The sequence below is a fragment of the Protomyctophum parallelum genome (assembly GCF_964188405.1).
Source record: "Protomyctophum parallelum genome assembly, chromosome: 9".
In the NCBI taxonomy this organism is placed as follows: Eukaryota; Metazoa; Chordata; class Actinopteri; order Myctophiformes; family Myctophidae; genus Protomyctophum; species Protomyctophum parallelum.
In genome coordinates this window covers 38,918,304-38,940,751 of record NC_139706.1, presented here as the reverse complement: position 1 = coordinate 38,940,751, position 22,448 = coordinate 38,918,304, and the positions used below count along the sequence as shown (strand labels likewise).

Genomic DNA, 22,448 nt, shown 5'->3' with positions numbered 1-22,448 from the left:
TTGCAATCATTAATCTGCATCTAAATCTAAACAGGTATGTCAATAAAAAACTCTATGCTTTCCTTCGATGTTTCTTTCTTTTTAGTTCAACACTCAAATAGTTTCCAGCTTGGTTCGTTGTTTACTAGTGCTCCAGCAACAGGCCTGCAGGCTCTCCTCGTCTTGTTACTATAATGAACATTGTTTACGAATGAGCTAGTGCATCACCACCAAAGAATATACATTGAACGACACAAACACTACTAATATGATCAAGCTGTATGAAGAAGCTGTAATAGTTAGAGACCACAATATGGCTGTGTGTGTGTGTGTGTGTGTGTGTGTGTGTGTGTGTGTGTGTGTGTGTGTGTGTGTGTGTGTGTGTGTGTTTTTTTTGTATTGATCATGGAGAAACATTCATGTATGGACACTGTTGTTTTATAGAGGTATCAAAGGAAAGTCGAAGCACAATTTCAGCAGTCAAATTTAAGTCGGGGGAGTTAAGCCATACCACTGTGCCACCTGAGCGCCCCAATATAGCCTACATTTTTAAGTTTATATTTCCAAAAAATATGTGAACATGTGAACATGTGAAAAATGGTACTTATTTCCCCTGCTGGTAGCATGTGACAAAGTGAGTGAGACATTGATCATCTTGGCAAAGCATTCCCACAACACATTTGGCACTGATCGGTTCCAGCAGTTTACAAGATTGGCTCCAGACAAGCACACGCACGCACGCACGCACACATGCGCACATACGTGTGCACGCACACACACACACACACACACACACACACACACACACACACACACACACACACACACACACACACACACACACACATCAACCCTCTTATAGACTAGCCTTGTATGTGGCCAGACTATATCACTGGAAATCCGCCATGGGCAGTTTTTGCACCAGCAGATTTGTATGGACCCAGGCTACTATATAGACGGTAAAAGGACAGTATATCTATCTATCTATCTATCTATCTATCTATCTATCTATCTATCTATCTATCTATCTATCTATCTATCTATCTATCTATCTATCTATCTATCTATCTATCTATCAATCATCATTATTAAATTCAAGAACCGCTGTCTGTCAGTCTGTCCCTTCCCTAGCATAGAGCAAGACAGCTGCTCGCCTAGAGCGCCTCCTCACAACGCCACAACGCACGGACAGCCTCACGGAACCTAGCGCCGCGCAGCCCTGTCCTCCAACCTCAATCTGCCCCACATTACACACACCAAACATTCTAACAATCATCTTAATTACATTCATTTGCGTCATTTCTTTTGGCTTAAATTATATTTATCGATATGTTCAGCTTGTTCTGTATCCCCGGATAGTGGAGCATTCCAGTATCTGATGTTGCATTCCTTTGCAGGGTCACAGAGGAGAGTCTCGTCTGTTGAAAGATTCAAATATAACTTTTTTTTTGCTAAACCTATGACCCTGACAACATGGCTAGAGTTGCTTGTAAAGAGAGAGAGACAGAGACAGAGAGAGAGAGAGAGAGAGAGAGAGAGAGAGAGAGAGAGAGAGAGAGCAGAATATAGAATGGGAAGATGAAAACAGGCCATGCCATGAGCAGTTTCGCTGCTTGTTTGTGCAGATTGAGACCACATGACAAATCAAGTTCTATGTACAGCATCAGGATGTAAAAAGACAATTACAGTGTTCAGTCTAACCACTGCTGCTGCCTATGGCAAAAAGGAAACCTGATCATTACCACACTAACGATTAGAGTCTGCATTTCACTTAGAACTGTCTTGCATCATATTCAAGGTTATATCATCATAATGCTATCTCTTATGCTGTGTTCACACAGACAGATACAAAGCTACAATCCAAGTTGAGCTGGCTTCAACTTCAGCTACAAAGCTACAAAACGATCAGTGTTATTTAGCCATTTCCACTCATGTTCTCTCTTCACACAAGCCCTGCTTGTAATGGGGGGCAATTAATTATTTCCGTCAGCCAGTTATTTTTAACCCCAAGCTTTATTTTCCTTAATATTGCTCTCGCTCGTCGGAAGCACAATTGATGGCGTCAAGGAGCGTGTTGATCATCACTTGCATCTTTTTATCTTTTGTAGCTACCAGTGTGCAGTTGACCGCGGAGTACCCCAGGGGTCTATACTAAGCCCCCTGGGGACTCTTTTTGAGCGGTGCCTAGCCTCTCCAATACGCAGCCATGTGTGTGTGTCCGCCAGAGTCCTGCAACGGGTCGGATACCTGCAGATACCCCGTGGGTACCCGAGTTTGACGGGTGGGAACGGGCAGGACAATATACCTTTATAAATTAACGGGTGCGGGTACGGGCGGAAGTTCGGAACGCAACGAGGGTGGGTGACCTTTTTTAATCAGCAGACCCACACTGCACGATGTTATAAACAGCAGCTGAGCTGGGGGTTTTCAAAACAGCGGAGGGAGACAAGTTAAATCCGTCACATGCCCAAGGAATCGTCAGAGTTGTCACATCACTGCCGATTCCTTCATAAGGGCGTTCTGTTTCTGCTGCTGTGCTTCCCTGTGCTACTTCCTTGTTGCATAGCAGTGACATCACGGCCGAATCCTTTCTTCCTTATCGTAGCATTTCACGCGTGGAGTTTATTTCTTTATCACCATTCTGCAGCCTGTACTCCTGTAGCCTATATTTCCGTTCGCTCACGCTGAAGAAACACCAAGGGATTATAATGCCAACACAAGCTGTAAAGCTAACCCAGGTAATGTTGGCCTAATTCCTAATGCGTCACTCTGTCTAAGTGTAAATAAAGTTAAAAAGATTAGCCTGATGAGTGATGACCGTGTTTGAAACAGCCTTGTATCAAGACGGTCGACTCATCAGGCTAATCTTTTTTTTATCATCCTCTCCTTGTTGATATATTATGCCAATATGCCATTTAGGTTGAAATCATGATATAACTTTATGTTGTGATAATAAGCAGCAGTAGCCTCAGTCAACTACATGTCTTCCGTTCCGTGTGCAAAGCACTGCTGCCGCCCACCACCACCACCACATGAAATAAAGTCAATGATAGAGCTCTACGAACGGGTAACGGGGCGGCTAACGGCCGGGTACATTTTTTGACGGACGGGACGGATCTGGTTTTGAGTTTTATATAAATCACGGGTAACGGGCGGGTTGCGGAACTGATGATTGACGGTCGGGGCGGGTACGGGTATCGAAAATTGGTTCAGCATAGTTGCACCGCTCAGTTCACACAGGTGTAATTTTTTTCCATACTACAAGCTCACAAAAAGCTTGTAGATCTGCTATTTTTGCTGAATGTTCGTCCCGGTTGTGTCATGTGTTCAAGAATTTATTCAAAGTTTAATACAAAGTTCATCCACCAAAATGCAACCCAAAAATATAAGCTATATCAGGGCCATATTCTCCAAGGTCATTGTGATGAACGGTTGAAAATCAATTCTGAGTGTGTGTGTGTGTGTGTGTGTGTGTGTGTGTGTGTGTGTGTGTGTGTGTGTGTGTGTGTGTGTGTGTGTGTGTGTGTGTGTGTGTGTGTGTGTGTGTGTGTGTGTGTGGTGGGGGTAGATAAGTGGCTCAAAGCTGCTGAAGCATTCAGTGAATTTACATCCAGCTCTCCCCTGTGTTCATGTTCTGATGTTTCTCTGGCCAAGTGCACGGGAAACATCCATCCTGCAACAGTAACTCACATGGCATTCCAAACAGCAGAAAACTCCATGAAATATAGTCAGCAACTGCTGCTCAGATAAAATGCATGATTCCCCATCTCTCTGCTGCAAATACATGCACGAGCGTACAAAAACACATGGATGAGCACACACGCACACACGCACGCACGCACACACACACACACACACACACACACACACACGCACGCACGCACGCACGCACGCACGCACGCACGCACGCACGCACACACACACACACACGCACACACACACACACACATACAGAACTGCTTGCGGCTGATTTTGTAAAGACAGGGCCACTGTACGAAGATGGAGATGAGAAACTAAGACTGAGAAATGACATTTATGTAAGGCTATAGGCAAGGCTGTGCCTTAACAAATTTGAAGCTGGGATTTTTTTTAATCATATATAATATATATATAACATAATATTACAGCCCCGTGCCCCTAGTGACAATCAGGTAGGCTAATAATACAGCAAGCATGAGGTGATTATGGGTAGGCACAGAGTGGTGTAAACGGCACTGGGTAGGCAGACTAAAAAAAATGTCCTAAGTGGCCAATCAATTTTGAGCTGGGAGCAAAGCGTCATGCTGCAGGGTGTGATTGGCTACTTGGGACGTCTGTTACAGAGTAATCTAGTAAGAGAGTGGTGTATTCATGCTGACACCACGGTCAGCGGAGTAGGCGGAGAGGCTGTCCAACGCGCCCGCCTCATGAGGAGCAATGAGTGGGGTATTTCCCTCTACACTAACTCTCTTCGCACAAAATATCTATCTACAAGCTTAACACACACTGTGAGCTTGTAGAACAGTTATCTTTGCTGAATGTTCATTCCAAAAAAGGGGAGATATGGTCAATGTGTAGAAAATAGGGTAAGAGTGAAAAAATGTTTTCCCCCATGTGGGCCAGTAGGCCACACCAGTCCCTGAGGGGGAGACTGTACCTAGTTGGCCATGTGACATTCATCATCACTATTATTAACTCATTGGACTGCTGACTGACAACATTGTTACTTTAATTTGGCAAGCAGTGCTTGAATTTGGCTAGAACTCATTGGAAGTAACATTAACTTGGATTTTTGGAGACCTTCATAGTGAGTACTGAGTACCCTTTCTTCTTATTAACAAAGCTAAGTAGGAAGACTTGGAAACCAACGGTTCCTGGGCCATGTTGTCAGGAGGAGCCTATCTCATGTGCACAGCGTCAGGCAGCTTGCTGTATGTCGCAGGGACCCCAATCCAACCCTTGAGGTTGAGTGCCAAGCAGGCACGCATTCGGTACCATTTATCATCTATCTACGGTATGATTCGGGATTGAACCCCTGTTCTCCCAATCTTAGGGCAGACACTCTAGTCTAACCATAGCCATGAGGCCACTGTTCTTAAATGTACAATTATTCACAAGTACATACAATTGCTTGCATTTTTCCTGTCAGTGCTTTATAATCAAGGACTCAATGTCAGTCTATCAGTCTACGTTGGTATATCAAACAATGTGAGGAATAATCCACTACAAGAGACAATCCATACATTTTATATCTGTTGTTTCTCCCTAGGGAGAGGCAAACCGATGTTAATCAATATTCCCAAAACAGTTTGTCATCTACATGCCAAATGCCGTTGGTGTATTGTGGCCTTCAGTTCAGCCTGCAGGATCCCACATGACCTCAGAAACCAAGGATGGGTCGCCGTGTTGTCATGTCAGGCCACACCCACGCTTGGTTTCTAAGGGCAAGCAGAGTGATCTGGTTCAACTGGGATGGAGGAAGAATAGGTCAGCACTTTGGATGTTCTCAGGCAATGACAAGGTATTGTTATTTTTTATTTGGGGTCCAAATAGAGTCACAATTTCAGACACGCGCACACAGGCACAAGGTGAGTTCTGCGCCACTTGTAAACAACATGGTGCAAACGTTGAGCTATACTCCTCTGGGGCCTGTGTCCTGGTCTCCATGTAGGCCAGCAGGCCACCATGTGGGTTTAGCACATTCCACTTCACCAGGGGTGATCCCAAGACCCCTGCCCCCATCCCCAAAACAAATACTTGTCATTAACAATATGAGACCCCGTACACATTAACCACTTTGATCCCTCTGGTTCTGTGAGCCCTAATGAGGTCCCAATATCAGCTCGAAGTGTCTCGTCATCATTATCAAAAGGCTAACTGGACAGAAGACACTGTATGAGAGGTAAAAGATCCATTCAGTCACTGTGAAGACATGCTAGAACATATCCATTTATGGGAGGCACCTGTTATGTTCAGTAGACGATCAGTAGAGGAATGATGCCAGAGTTTTGCATCTGATGCCGACCCGATTCTGGAGAGTCTGATTACGGATATTTTGACCAATATTCTGTCAAAAAGTTATATTTTACAACTAAGCAAAAATTTGTTACGTATGTTGAAAGTGGTAAGAAATCGTGACACAGTGGCTGCATAATTACAGATACAGATGTTGTCAAAAACATCAAATAGTGGCCTATACATTGGCCTACCCGATATACTGTAATGGTCTGGCTCTAATCCTCAGGCTGATGTATTAGTGATTTCCAGCATGAAGTCCCAATGCCACAGCTCCTTAATATGTACAAATGCAACCATTAATCTCACCATAACATTTACTATCAGCTTCGATAGTCTTTACAAAAACTTGGATGGGTTTTAATATTTCGGAGTAAGTGAGTGCCTGAAGAAGGTCAGTAGACCGAAAGCTTCATTATTGAAATGACTTGACTCACAATCAAGCCAGTTTAGCCAGGCAAGTACTGTAACACAATTTCAACTGTGACGTAATTAATTGAAAGCCATCAGTCAACTCTTGTCCTAAGCTGACAATCAGCAACTTACGGCCACAATACTGGGGTCAGTTGAATGGCTTTTCTAAAGTGATGACTCTTTAGTAAGCTGACTCTTGAACCAAATCATGAAGAAAAGATTTAGCTATGGCATTTAACGTCATTTGAGGGACGTGAGGGATTTGCCTACGACGACTGTACAGTACAGTAAGCCGTCCTACTGACATAACCCACATGCATAGCCAGAAATCCATCCCTGTGGTTTGTAAAACAGCTCAAGGGAGGAGAATAAAGATTATTTGCTGTCTGCAGTCAATTTAAAGTGTAGTAATTAGCGCTTTGCGCTGGACTTAAAAATAACCAGAAGCAAAAACAAACAAACAAATGAAGATGTCATTAGATGTGCACTGACTCCCGTCCAACACCAACAGAGTGGTTGAAGTCATCAAAGCAACGTGCTTCTAGTTCTGGGTCATGAATTGAACCATATTATAGCTTTCTCACGTCACCGGACAGGATGACCCTCTTAGGTACTACCATCTAAAAATATATTCTATATTAAAAAACAATGCTTAATGTAAATCGCTCTGGATTAAGAGCGTCTGCTAAATGCCTAAATTGTAAATCGTATACCGGTATTCATAAACCATAAAGAGATCCAATGAAGTGCATATGATATGATACCAATTATATTTTACAATGTTGGATTATTTGCAGAAAAACGTTTAACCAAGCCCAATGAAAAATATAACACAGTGTATAGGTCATGTGATAGGCCAGGTGGGATGTTGAGAAATGCAGCCAGGGAAATAATTTGCAGATGCAGCCGTAATAGAGGAGTCATATATCATAACCTCCACCTGGAAGCAGGATTCTGATTCCACCACCATGGGGAATTGTTTGGGAAAGAAAATGACATTGACAGTGTGTGTGTGTGTGTGTGTGTGTGTGTGTGTGTGTGTGTGTGTGTGTGTGTGTGTGTGTGTGTGTGTGTGTGTGTGTGTGTGTGTGTGTGTGTGTGTGTGTGTGTGTGTGTGTGTGTGTGTGTGTGTGTGTGTGTGATCTTGAGCAGTCAGTGTGGGTTTGATTTTTGCAATATTTTGTAATTCAAAGAAACAATACTGAATCACTTTCTTCACATGTATCTCTACGTTCACTTGATGGTCAAGGAAGACTCTGTTTCACATTAACTGCTAAGGGACCAACAGGGACTATCAAAAATATTTGAGAGATGCTCTCAGGACCTATGACAAGGATCTCAGTTTTGTCTGGACTGATTCGGTAATTCGGTTTAAACGAAAAGTACAACTGTGTATCAAGTATCAAATATATAATCCACACAACAATGATAGGAAATGCACTGAAAATGTCAAATGAGGACACCAAGGGGAAGCATATGCAGAGAAAAAATAAATGTACTCAGGATTTAACCCTGGGGCACGCCAAAGGTCAAAGACGCACATGATGAAACATGATTGTTGCTGCCAAAGCAACACTCCTAACTGACAAAATACAAGTTAAACCGAATCAGCCATGGGCAGACACAGTTGAACTACGGTGACCAGACGTGCTAAAATTATTGTCCCCCATCCTGATAAAAACAGCAGACAAAAAACAACAACAAACCGTTTGGCCACCAGGATTAATTAAAGAATGATTACTAGTCTATATGCCAGGATTTTCCTCAGTTCAACCCTTATTTTGAAGATCCAAAACACCGCAACCGGAACCGGATGTTGACTGAATGGTGTGTGTGTTGTCGGATTAGGTGTTGATCTCTCACTAGCCGATGAGAAGTACAGGCCGGCGCAATTACAGCGACCGCTATGCTCTGCGCAATAAGCGTTGTTTGACCAGAAATGGACGGGGAATTGGAGATAAAAGTGACTGAAGCGTGCGTACGTGGGTGCATGCGCAAATCAAGTTGGCGCAGTCCAGTGTTATGGCTAACAACAGATCCATCCGAAGCTAATGTGAGTAGCCTTTCGACTAGATCGGATCAAAACATGTATACAACTTAAAACTGCCAAGACTAATGGTTAATGTAGGTTACGTTTTTCGGCGGGGATTATGTTAAAAGGAATAGCATGCTTTAAAGTATCTGGCACACAGTCACAGCTGAGAGGACTATTTCCACTATATACTACAATATATATTGGAAAAGTGAGGTTGGAATAATATCAACAGTCAACCCTAGTGATACGTACAGAGCCCCTGAATGGCCATGCATTCAAAATATATTTTATCTTCTCCGTACAAGATAATATATTGTACGTACAAGATAATTATTATAAGATACGTACAAGATAATTATTAATTATCTTGTACGTACAAGATAATATATTGTATGTACAAGATATTATCTTGTCCGTACAAGATAATATCTTCTCCTATTTATTTTTTTAGCTCCTATGCACAGCTTTGTGCATAGGAGCTAAAACAAATAAAAAATAGACGTCAAAAACGTGATTGGCGGTGAGCACCTGGTTGGCAAATAGTCCTGCATATGACGCCCATAAGCCCAATATCTTGCCTGGCCAAGCAGGGATTCACTCTCTCTGAGTGGTACATGTTTGGTCAACCATGTTGGAGACCCATGGGTTTGAATTCCGGATGTACATTTGCATATCTCTGTCTGGAGAGGACATACAACTTATGGATTGCATCTTTAAACAGGCAACCCACATGGCGAGCAAGCTAACACACAAGCCCATAACCAGCTGCAGAAGGACATTGTGTAAACATACACAATGATGCAGGCAGGCACGCATGCACGCACGTTTCATTACAGTATATATAGGATCAAAGAAAATCTGTAGCATTTCTATAATGCATCTCAACACTAAGGTCATCGTCATTTCGTTAACATGTAATGGAGCAAAGATGTAATTTTTTTAATTCCCACTCTGGGTATCTAAAAGCAAAGGTTTTAAACATGTGGATATCCAAAGTACACACCAACATCCAATGAGTTCATTTAACTTGCAGCTTTAATTTAAATTAAATTAAAGCTAATTGTATTTAAATTAAATTATGGCTGCAATCTGAAACTTTCATCTCATACCCGGGTTTGGAACTTTGGATCCCTCTCAAAAGGCCTCTAAAACTGCATCTGGATCATCCATCTTCATTCAATGCAACACTGACACGCTGGAGGACATGTACCTCAATGGAGTCATCCTACTATATAGTTCTGTACACCAGAGATTCTCAACCTTTTTAATGTCAAGGACCCGCAATGTGATATGCATTAGGCCAAGGGCCCTCGTGTGATATGATGTTCTGGGCTGTATTTTGCGTGTCTTAAGTACCAGGTCTTATTCCCTAACTTGAGTAAACTAAAGACCTGGAGGCGTGATCAATGCTCTTTGGCCACTCAGAATAGCCAAATGGCATTGATCACGCCTCCAGGTCTTTAGTTTACTCAAGTTAGGGAATAAGACCTGGTACTTAAGACACGCAAAATACAGCCCTCTGTCTCTGCAAACCATACACTGTAAAATCCTGAGTTATTCATTTTTGAGTGGTGCAACCACTCCTACATCCAGCAATGTCCGTGTACCTAGGTAGGTATGTATGTGTACCTGTATGTATGTATGTATAAGTGAGCATGAGTATGTTACTTATTTATACCAGTAGGGGGCACCAGAGTACAGAGAAGAAATTGGAACGATACAGAGAAGAAATTGGAACGATACAGAGAAGAAATTGGAACGATACAGAGAAGAAATTGGAACGATACAAATTGGAACGATACAGAGAACCAATAGATGGGAGTTGCACCACTCGGTTCACACTGGTGTGATTTTTTACTGATAATGGACCCATAAGGTTTAGAGACCCATAATGGTCCATTTGGTTTCTATTCTAAGTATCAATCATTTAGCAGGGGACCCTCTGAAACCCTCTCAAGGACCGTTCGTGGTCCCTGGACCTCACATTGACAAACCACTGCTGGAAATGGTTCTGCTTTGTGTCAAGTACATGTTTGGAAGTCATAGGAGATTCTTGGTTTGTAGCTTGTGGATAATCTCTCAGTGTTATATGACATCTACTTGCCAGCCAAAGGGAGGTATTAGACTTTACATTGCTACTCATATGTAGCTAGGAGGACACTATTATCAATGCAATCATCATTTCAAATCGCTATAAGAACATTATATTGTGTAAATATACCGTATGTCAAACATTATATGTTTGATATACGGTTTATCAAACAGTTTGTCCCCTGGTAACATTTATGCTGACAACTGAATGCTATCAGGTACTGTAACTCAGTGGTTCTCAAAGTGGGATCAGGGACCCCCAGGGGTCCTTGGCGGGGTTCAAGGGGTCCCCAGCTGTAGCAGTAAATGATTGATAGTTAGAAACCAAGTGGACCCTCAGGTCTGTAACTCTGAGAGTGTACAAAATGGAACCAAATGGAAGGGCCCATTTGTACACTTTCAGAGTTAAGGGGGTCCGTAGCCTAATAATGCACTCCAAACTGGGGGTCGTTGAAATGAAAAGGTTTGAGAACCACTGCTGTAAGTGAGTGAGCAGACAGCTGTGGAATGCTCTGATGTCCTGTACTGGCAAACATCTGATGCCTGCTTACCTCGTTAGATGTTATTGACCCCCCCCCCCCCTCTCTCACACACACACACACACACACACACACACACACACACACACACACACACACACACACACGCACACACACGCTACTCTACCCCAGAACCGTCCCAATCCCACCAAGGACCATCTTGCTTCCTCTCCCGGCGGAACCAGCCTGTTAGAAGTATGCAAGCACCAAATAAATCAGCAGACCTCTGTTGCAGCTACTGCTGCTTCTGTGTGTGTGTGTGTGTGTGTGTGTGTGTGTGTGTGTGTGTGTGTGTGTGTGTGTGTGTGTGTGTGTGTGTGTGTGTGTGTGTGTGCGCGCGTGTGCGTGCGTGTGTGCGTGTGTGCGTGTGTGCGCGCGACGCGCGTGCATGCGTGCATGCGTGCATGCGTGCGTGTTAAAAATGTATGGATGTTCCTCACAAGTTAATATGTAAATCATCTTCAAATACCTTCAAATTTCCTTGTTTTGTGTTGTGTCCAAGTCTGGCATATGTGTGCGTGCGTGCATGCGTTTGCCTGTGTACATGCATGAGTTGTTCTTTCTCTCAGATGTTAAAGACATATAAGAAATTGCAGCCAGGTCCAGATCAATAAGTGAATCAGCTGACAGGTCCTTGAACAATGACTGTGGAATACTTAGGATTCGCAACTCAGTGGACAAAACTGATTGTACAGTATCTCCACCACAAGCTGCAGTTTCAATCTAAAACCAGAATGAAATGTATTTCCTGCTTCATCAAAGTCCAGATGCTCTGACAATTCAATGAACACAGCCTGGGCGCTCATCTGCACCTGTAACACTACTGACCACAAGGATGTTGACAGTGTGTTGTCATAGCAGCGTCATAACAATGTATTAAACCAACCAATAAACATTGATTCTGAGAGGTGATAATCTCTCAGATTAATTTGGCGAGATTCTTAACAATAAACACGTATTTTGCTAGTTTGTTTTTCCGCAACATTTGATAAACAGAACCAGGGCTACATACAGTATGAAGAACTGTCATAATAGGAAATGCTTGGATTATTGCTCCTTCATGCTGCAAAAATATTACATGAAGCCACAATGTCATCTAAAAAAACTGGATTCTGTTTCATTGTGCTTCACCATGGCCTCTCCTCTTTCCATCTCTCTATTTCCCTTTGCATCCTTTGTTCGTCGTTGGTGCAATGGTGCTGTCACACTTTACAAACAATGTCAATCATGTGGATATGGGATTATGCAGCACTGCTTACAATCTTACAGGTTGATCTCGAACTTCAAGTGGCAAGTCTGTAACTTCAATCTGTGACATATCTATTATTACAGTATTATATATATTATTACACATATGACTCGATCTGACCCCATTGACTTCCAATCACAGTGCTTGTGAATGGCTGAATCAGAAGTAATTTATGAACAACTGAGGGAGCGATATGCCGATACACGACTTGTCAGGGAGAGAAAAATCAAGCTTCAACAATAATCTCACCGGGAGATAAACAGCAGACAAATGTTTAATTGTTTTCAAGCTGACTGATGGACACCCAACTCCAGCAGGTGACATGGTCAATCAGGGCCCTGGACCTTATCCGATCAGGGCTATCGCAAAGAATACGTGCTCATTAAAGTCCTTATTCAGGAGGATGTTGATACAGGGGACTGTAACACAGTGCTGTTGTTCGCTCAAACACAATCAAATGTCTTTTCTAACTAGACTGCAAGATAGAAGCTATAGGGCTGTAAATGTAGACTACACATGTTCTTCTGTACCCTCAGCTCCCCCCCCCCCCCCCCCCCCTCTCTCTCTGCAGTGTACTGTATGTGTGGAACCAGCTGCCAGCTACACCTTTTCAACTACATAGTTGAAGCACTGGCACTGCCTCACCAAAGCACATAATGTTTTCCATTTGTCTTAAGAATGTATATACACCATGGCATAAATACTTAAGCCCTATTCTTTTAGCTACAGTGATGCCACACCCTAGTATGGGCAAATAGGGGAAAGGAATTGACATAACAAGAGTGTGTTGGAGGTGCAAACAAGGATGCTTTTTATGGCTTGGGAACTTAAAACTATATATGTTCCTGTGCTGTTTGCACTTACAAGGCAATGGCCGACTTGGTCACACCCCTAAATACCTGTAGGCCTACGTGGAATCGTTTTTGAAAGTTTGGAACATTTCTGAAAGTTTCTGCCTGTAAATAATTTCTGGCAAACTAATAGTGACACCAGGGTTAATGCGGTTCATAAAGGACCTTCACAGAGCACGCGTTAAATCAGTTTATTTATTTATTTTTTATATTCTTTCTGTGGCTGTGCCACATTTTTCTCCCGTTTCATTTCTGTTACTGTATCTATAAAACGTTATTCCTTTGCTGTCAGCAACGAACAAATCACGGGGATGATGAAAACGCGGTGCTACTCCCCTATATATGCACCCTATTTCACCCCTGGTACTGTAGGCCACTCACTCATCACATAAGCCAAAGCACGTGTACTTTCAGATGAGAGCTGATTTATTGAGTGAAGAAGATACAGACAATGCTCCCAGACCAGACAGTCCTATATAAAATTCCAACGATCAGCACATATTTTGACAGAGTATGTGATACCTCTGTATGCAGGGACCATGTGAATTATTTGAAAGCTGAAATAATTCAGAAGCAAAAGCACAAAAAACATGTGAAATAAATAATCAAACTATCATCACCAAAACACACCAACATGTTGCAAGCCATTCGTTAAAATCTGAAATTGTATATTTCGTAGAACCGTAGATCGATCGAGATATACTTTATTCATCCGGAGGATGATCAAGAAGCTTACAATACAAAATGTATCAAACCAATTAAACTATCTTTACAAATGCCTGAGACGATGCACCTGGTACCATAGATACTGTACTTTCGTGAAACAAAATGTACAACAGTGCTAGATGCTTTGGCCCAGTGGACGTAGATAGGCCTTTCCCAGAAGGTATCGCTAAACCACGGCCAATTCACTGTTAAGTATGCTGACCCCTGAGGAACAGCCTCTGCCTGAGGAATCTGTTTAAAGTGAAGGACAGATAATGGCTTAAACAGACTGAGAAACAGAAAGCTAGCTCTAGATTCATACTCCTGATGTTGTTGACTTGGATATTCTTGAACGGAAGGAAGGTACATATGATGAATTCCTGTTCTGTTCTTTAACTATATAGAAGAGTCTATTTGTACGTCTCTAAATGTTTTGATGAATTGAACATGGTGGACCCTCTTGTAAACAAGTGTAATGCTTAATTGGGTCGTCCACTCACAGTTAACAGTCTTTGTATTGAGTTTGTGCTTGAAATGTACTGTAATTCTGTAACTGTTAAGAAATATTTCAATCAATCAATAAAAAAAAACAATTTGGCATCTCAAAGCAATGAAATAACTGCTATGAAATGCCAAATTGATTAAGAGTAATCCGAATCTAAAAGTATTTTTATATACAATTAAAATAGACAATTCAGAATTGATTAATTGCTTAATATTAAGAAATCTCCATATAATTGACCCTTAAAAGAATACTGAATATACGATAAAAATCAAATGCTGAGTTTTTCCATCCTTTCTAAGGAACAGACACAATCACACACACTGTTTCACACTTTCTCATCAAGCCAGTAGAACCATTTGTTCTCCATCTGACGTGGGATACGGGAGAACTCGACAGTTTACCAAGTCGCCACGCCGAACATTTTTCATCAATGTATTCATCGTTATGCTAACATGCTGTCTTCATCAGTGTAGTATGTCCAACTCACAGTTGTTATAGTTAACTTCCAAAGTGATCAAATTATTTTGTGCAATTAAATGGTCAGCTAGATGATGATACAAAGGTGAGTATGTGAATACCAATGATAAGTAGGCCTACCATTTCTGGAATTGTTTACTAATTAATTACATTGCTTTGGTACTTTGGTGTTTAAACTTTTAACATTCGTACGTGTAAACAACAATCCTCTCTCTCTCTCAATTCAATTGAAGGTGAAGTAAAACTAAAATGCACTAAATGGCGGCGAGTTGGTGAACTGGCGAGTTCTCCGGATACCCTGACGTGGACATTGAGCTGCTACAATACTACACATGAAGTTGTAGGTTAGGTAGCTTGCTCAAGGGCACATTGACTATCATTGTTGACGAAATAACTTTGTCAGGATTCAAGACTTTCCTGACTGAAACTTGCTTCTCTAAATCTTTTTGACCAAATTGGAACCAATCCGAACTAGTTTCATTAATCTAAAGTGTGATTCTCTGCTGGGATCTCACAGTAGAGCCTGGGGTGCACATGGGCAATCACACAGACCATTACCTAGTACCCCACGCCGCATTAACCTGGTAAACAATGGTGCCTTAATGCACATGGAGAGATGAGGGACTGCTTAAGGAACTTCTATACCATATGGCAGCCATTATAGCTCTAATGAGCGTCTTCCTCCGATAGTAATGCTAAGCACGTAGTGGTGGTGGTGGGTGGGGGGGGTCATGGTATCTGCCTGACAAGCTTCAGGGTTGTGTCTCGCCTCTGACATATGGTTACTTTACTCCACAGAGTCACTGGCAGTCTTGCGGAATGCAGAATGTAATAATTGCGATCATAGGTCGCATTTACTATGAAAACGTGCATTCCCCGTTGGTTCGTTGGTCACACGGTCACACCTCCATATATGGACATGCCTCGTGACCTCAATTCTGCATGGCAGCTTGTGACCGACTTGATGTCCATGTTGGCGCGCCAGCACAGGAAGGCCTCTGTCTAAATGGGGTAGTTATTCATCAGTGCTGGGCACGACATCGCCAGGGGCCCTTCCCCATATATGGGAATGTGAATACATGGCCATATTGTGACAGTCTCATGATAACCAGTGTGGCTGCCATGACGTGAGTCACACTTGCAAATGAACCAAGTTGGTACAACACATGGATCTCCATATGATGGAGCTGACTATCATCACCTGGATCTCCATATATGAAGATCACGCCACTGACCTCATCAAACCCTAGATAGCCATACATGGTTTGACATACTATATCTGCATATATGGACCCGGCCAGCAACTCTACATCTGACCTCACTGACACCAGATTAATAGTTGAACTGCTTCTCAACTGTGCCATATTAAAAAGCTCTGTTGTTTCAGCGAGGTCTAGTTTTTCTTTTTGTATCAAAAAGCAGGTAACTCTCAATCACTATTATTTCTCAATTGCTCATTATAATTGAGCTTACCTTGCAACAGAAATATGTTATATAACTTCATGTGACTTGTGTCATCGCTGTTGGCTTTCTACTCACACAGGAATCAGGAACATATGTGACTTGAAATAGCGTGTGGACAGAAAAACACCAGTATGTTATTGCAGTTTTAGCACATCAGATTTGGTTGGAATGGTAATCTGCCTGGGCTTTACCGGTTCCCCAAAGGAACATCAGGAACTCACACCACAGAGAACATTCTCAGTAACAGATCAGACGAGCCAGTCCTGACTCCCCATCTCACAAAAATTCTTTGGCACATCGATGGTTATTAAATATTGCTATCTAAAAACTTAGATTGAATGCTTATATAAGGGTTATTTCTTATTTCATATAATCAAATGTTTAATGGTCAGTAGTATTATGTCGTAGTAGTAGTATTATAGCTGGCAGTGAGTGCTGGAAGTTCTCCAGTACTGCAATCGTTAATATTGATTCAAATTCTATCCAAAGGTGCTTGGTTTGTTTGCAATCTCTTTCCTCTATCCTTCAGGTGATCCTTAATAACTATGTAATGTATTCAAAAGGTTTACCATGTACAAGTCTCAAGTCATAATACAATATGGCTTGCTCAATATGGAACTTCATGTTACACCTGACCTGTGTCAGAATTAAAATGTAGTTGTAATTATTCTGTCTGGCAAAGAAGGCTGAAACCTCTAATACAGCTTTATGGGTACCTTCACCTCTAACCTCTAATACGAAGAACAAGGAAGGCTGTCAGCCAAAGCATAGACCATACTATCAGGGGTAATTGAAAGGGCTGTGCTGCAGATCCTTATGAAAACAAAGCACATCATGCCCAGACATCCACACTTCTGAAACGTTGTCACCACAGGGGCCATATTCCACATTTCTGTTAGACATCTTTGGAAAAAGGACCAAAGCAAACAATGGGGCCTGTTTTCATTGTGTCCACATGGTTCCCATTATATATTAATTCAAAACACAGTATGCAGTGTACCTTTGACACAATTAAGATCCTGTAATCTGTTAACTAGGCATTACAATTATGGTCTACTCTAAGTGTTGGGCTTGAATGGTGTTAAAAGCAGAGGTGATAATGTCAACCCCTGTTGCATCCCCCTGTCAGCTGACAGTGACTTAACTGTGAACCCTCACATTTGGCTAGTTTTTTCCCTGTTTATCTTTTTTAAGTAATTTACTCAAAACAAAAACATTACAACATTAGTGGCTCTAGCTATAATATTCCATGGAGAGCCATTCTCACGGAGAGGACAAACTCACTATGAATGTTACACACATTTATTTCAGGTGTGAAAATCTTTCATGCCAATCTTCTAACTATTATTCAAATATTATGAATAATAGTATACTGCACCAGAAAACTTGTACTGGTTTCTACTGTACTGTACAGTGTACAGTATACAAAAGTATATGTTGCATTGGCAGGTAATTGCCCATTTTGACCAACTTCTTGTGACAAAATAATTTCCTGTCAGGTAAAACCGAAACAGACATTTATAATTATACTGGTCTGGTGCATCGCGTTGTTCCACATGAGAACAGATGGCCTGCCGAACTCTGCATGCTTAGGATGCCGGGAACATTATGATGGACAATGCAAGAGGAACACTAGCTGACAGGTTATTATCAATATCCTGACCTAGCAAGTAGCACATGGTTACAACTCACTATTGGGGACTATGCTCTAACTCTAACTAAGTTCACAAAACTGGTTAAAGAAAAGGGCAATCTGTGCTAATGGCAAAAAGTCAAAATTATACTGGTATGACCGGTCCTTTAATGCAGTGGTTCCATGCTGGCTTTGGGATTTTGTGACAACCACACATTATTACGTCAATATACTGTCTACAAAAAGTTATCACATTAATTAAACCACTTTCAACCTGGCAACCCTACTTTTCTCTCCACAAATGTTCTCACATCGTGTCGCATCGCAGCATGTGAGCTTGTAGATCGACTATTTGCTATGAATACAGCTCTGCCTTGACATTCCCATTGGCGTGCCTTTGGCAAAAGAAACACTGCTTTAATGCATCCGACTTTGAACATTTCATAGACTGGATCCTTTCGGAAAACGACTTCAAGCAGTCTGCAAGAACTCCTGTAGTATCTTTACCTGCTTGAATTCTTTCACATGCTCTCTATTTAAGGCATATAGCAAGACCAGATGCACTAATAAAACAGACACAGAGGAAATGTCTCCTGTTGTCCAGGATCACTAGTATGTATGATTTTATAGCCAGATCAATGGAGGAGATCACATACTGCCTAATGGGCCATGGAAGACATCACAGTTACACAATATAAACGGAAGAAAATGGACCAGGGTTTTCCACAGAGCACTTTTCCAGAGTTTTCCAAGATGCTCTAACTTTTTAACCTGATTCAAAGCATTTTATAATGACTTTCACAACTTGTCCTGAATGCCATTCATGCTTCATTCATTTTAACAAACCCAGGATGATTAACCCAGGAAGTCTAAACACAGCAGAATAATGAGTTATAAGATTGCTTATCAAGAGCCATTCCGATTAAGAGAGGACAAGAGAAAGTGTGCACAACCATTATACAAACACAACTCCAGTGATGAAGTGAGAACATTAACATCCATCTGGTGAATAACATCTTTACAGACACATTCTGACACACACACACACACACACACACACACACACACACACACACACACACAGAGCTTGGAACTGGTAGCTTGGAAGGGAGCCTGAAGGGAGCCTGACTCCCAAGCTGGTTCACCTGTCGTGGACCACTGATAAACCCACAATAAAAGCCAAAGGTAGACACTAGACACATTTTCTGTTATAATGTTTAACACACACACACACACACACACACACACACACACACACACACACACACACACACACACACACACACACAATAAGGCAATAAGGCAAGTCCAGATCAATTGGTCAACCCAGAGCGGACAAATGGATGAGGAGTCTGACAGATTGACAGACAGAGATTTTGTGCTTTTATGGTAAGATAATGAGAGAGGATCTAGTCTTAATTCTTAAACCATGACAACTATAAAAGAAACGCTGTAACCACACAGTAAAAGTATCAAATCTGTAACTCGGAGAGGGTACAATGTATCCCTCTCTCATGTCTACCCTCTCAGAGTTAAATACATGCTGTAGAATTTTACTGTGCAGTGTGCAGGCTTTTTTTTTTTTTAATTTATATTTTTGTCCCACGATTTTGTAACCCATTTTTCACCCCTGTGTCAATCATCCTGTGATGTGATCCTGGGCTCTACACACCCTCCGCCAACCTAGGGAGAGCAACGGACTTAACTCATGCTTCCTTCATGGTTGAGTGTCCAAGTTGCTCCTTTACACCTGACAGGGGGGAGTTTCCCTGGTTGGACGTAGCGCGTGGAAGGAACACGTTATTCCAACCAGTTCCTTTCCCCTCCATCAGGCGTCCCGGCTGGCCAGGGGGAGGCAGTTTAGAGACCAGGATTACTGCATGTTTTTGTGAGGGTACCTACCCTAGGGGAGTGTGCAGGCTTCAATAGCTAGGACCAGATGGGATTTCTCCTTTTCATACTCTCGTTTATTCTGTGTTGCCTTAACTTCTTTCCCGCTGATGAATTCAGTCATTCCACCAAAGCAATGCTTGGTCTGAGGCATAATGGAGTGGGACACAGGGGTGTCATTAACTGGCAAAGGGTAAATGCCACCATCACAGAGCTAAACCTCAAGTGCCTACAGCACTATCGTGTTTTAAGGCAAGCTTGAGTTATGTCCAGGCTCGCTATCATCAGCCTGCAGTGTGCAGTCAACACCATGGCCTTGGTGTCAGAGACAGAGACACATGGCATCATGGATGCCCCCCCCCCCCCCCCTCTCTCTCTGATATCAGAAATTGGAAGCAGGTGCCCCGCCCCCCCCCCCCCCAGCATACACAGAGGCGGTACCACCACAGCTTGGCAGGAACACCAAAGAGAGGATGTTCACAGGAGGTCAGCCGATGATGAGTGCTGAAAAGAGGAGGGAGAGAGGGAGGTAGCAGAGCAAGGATTCTCCTCGAAACTGTACCCAGAGACCAGGGTTTTATTACATGTTCCTGTCAGCATGTATTCTCCCGAGTTGTGCTGAAAAGATGCGGTTGATGATCCCACTGCTCATTGCCCTAACCATTATTCTTTTCTGCTCTGCATTTTGTGTAGCTTTGAACAATTCAAGGTGCTTGCGACATGAGTTAAGCCTGATTTATACTTAGTTGTGTGCCTAAAATAGCAGATCTACAGGCTCACAACACATGCACTGCGGTGCTGTGGGCTTGTAGACTGGCTTCTACAAGCTCACAACACATGCACTGCGGTGCTGTGGGCTTGTAGACTGGCTTTTTTCACACACGACACTGGCGCACAGATTAAAGGGTTTCAATGACCCATTGCGCATGACAATTTTAATCTGCTTTTTTATGTTTTCTGTACACATACGTAGTACGTACACACACACAACACACAAGAGATGCAGTATCAACAAGTGCTTTCTCTCAACTCAAATATATCTGTATCACACCAAATTGCTGTTTCAGTGTCAGTAGCAGAGGCTGTTGAGAGCAGCTGAGCAGAGAGAGACAGCAGTCTCTGACTCATGGGGGCCGATAAAGACTGATTTATCATAGTCGTGAGAACAGCAACTTACATGTTCTGTCACATGTTCTCTAGCTCTCTCACAATGCCCAAGATTAGATCGTACTTAGTTGTCACATCACATCTGTAATCTGTATACTCTATAACAAATACTAAAAAAATAAACCTTCAATGAGGGTCAACTGCTATTCCCACCAACAACACGCACGCATGCACGCACACCTTTGTCCTTAATAGCTTTAACAGTGCACCTCAGGAACCCAAACTACTGCACAGTCAAATCCTCTGTGTCCATTTAACTCAGAGATTGTACAAATGTAACATTTGTTGCATTAATACTCTCTCTGAGTTACAAATGGATAGATTAACACTGATGATTCAACTGTGCACAGTGAAAATGAGTGATAGATAATTCCGCTTTCGCATACAGTAAGTATGCAGAGCAATATGGATAGTTTATCGTTACATAATTGTTAAACGTATAGCCAGAACCTCATACCATACTGTAAAAAACGAAATACTTTAAGTTTCCCCTTAGGGCATCTATTTCAGAAATGTACTGTAGGACTTGAAATGCTGCTGGTCTGTCCATTAGGCCTCTAAAAACTATCTAAAATATTGCTTCAATATATCATAGCATCCCTAACGGACTCTAAAAAGGATTTTCCATTAAGATTCCCAACAAACGTTTTGGCTATAAAAGTTTAGTCACCATGGTCTAAAAATAACCTCAACACTGGACCCCAACATTTTTACAGAGTAGAAATAACGTGCTGAGCAGAGGTACAGGTGGGGAGATCCCTGGCATACTATGACCATACAATAACTATGGCTGCAACCAGCCTTGGTTTTGCTGATGGCGATTTGGGGGTGTCTAAATCCATCCATGCCTCTGCCTTTGTAGGCTATGTTTTATCCCTGCTTCTGATCAGACTTAATTACATACATGTATTTACCTTTTTGGGAAACATAGTCTGTCTGACATGTTTAATATTGCGTTTGATAATATCTAAATTGCATAACTTCATTGTGACAATAGCAAAAATACCAGATCTACAAGCTCACAACATGCCAATGGAGGAATTGTCAGATTGCAAGTACAGAGACAATAAGTTGTGTACAGTTTACGAAGTATAGAGTGGTTAAGGACAAGAGAAAAACGAGGGCTGATGGTGCAGACTGAGGTATAGACGAATCCAGAAACGGGTCTCATGTTCGCAGCTTACGTATTTCCTGTAGGCGGAACTGACGTAGCTGCGGGGTAAACCTGCACGTCTTCTACCACATTGAATGGTAGAGTGACTGATGTTAGTCTGCTCAAACATTACTCCTTTACCTGCTTTTTACTAACACTAACATAACATTACAAAGATGCCCAGAACATCGGGATGGACCTGTGTTGTTTATGGCTGCTCCAACAGTAGTGGCAACAAAAAAAAAAAAAAAAAAACGGAATGTCAAAATATCCACCGTGGTGGCTGAGACCAGAGCCAGGCA

General features: G+C 42.1%; 1 protein-coding gene across 1 annotated transcript in view; it reads right to left on the bottom strand.

Moving 5' to 3' along the window:
• egfem1 (EGF-like and EMI domain containing 1) overlaps positions 1 to 22,448 on the bottom strand; it is an 89,117-nt gene that overhangs the window by 60,966 nt on the left and 5,703 nt on the right. The window lies entirely within an intron of this gene.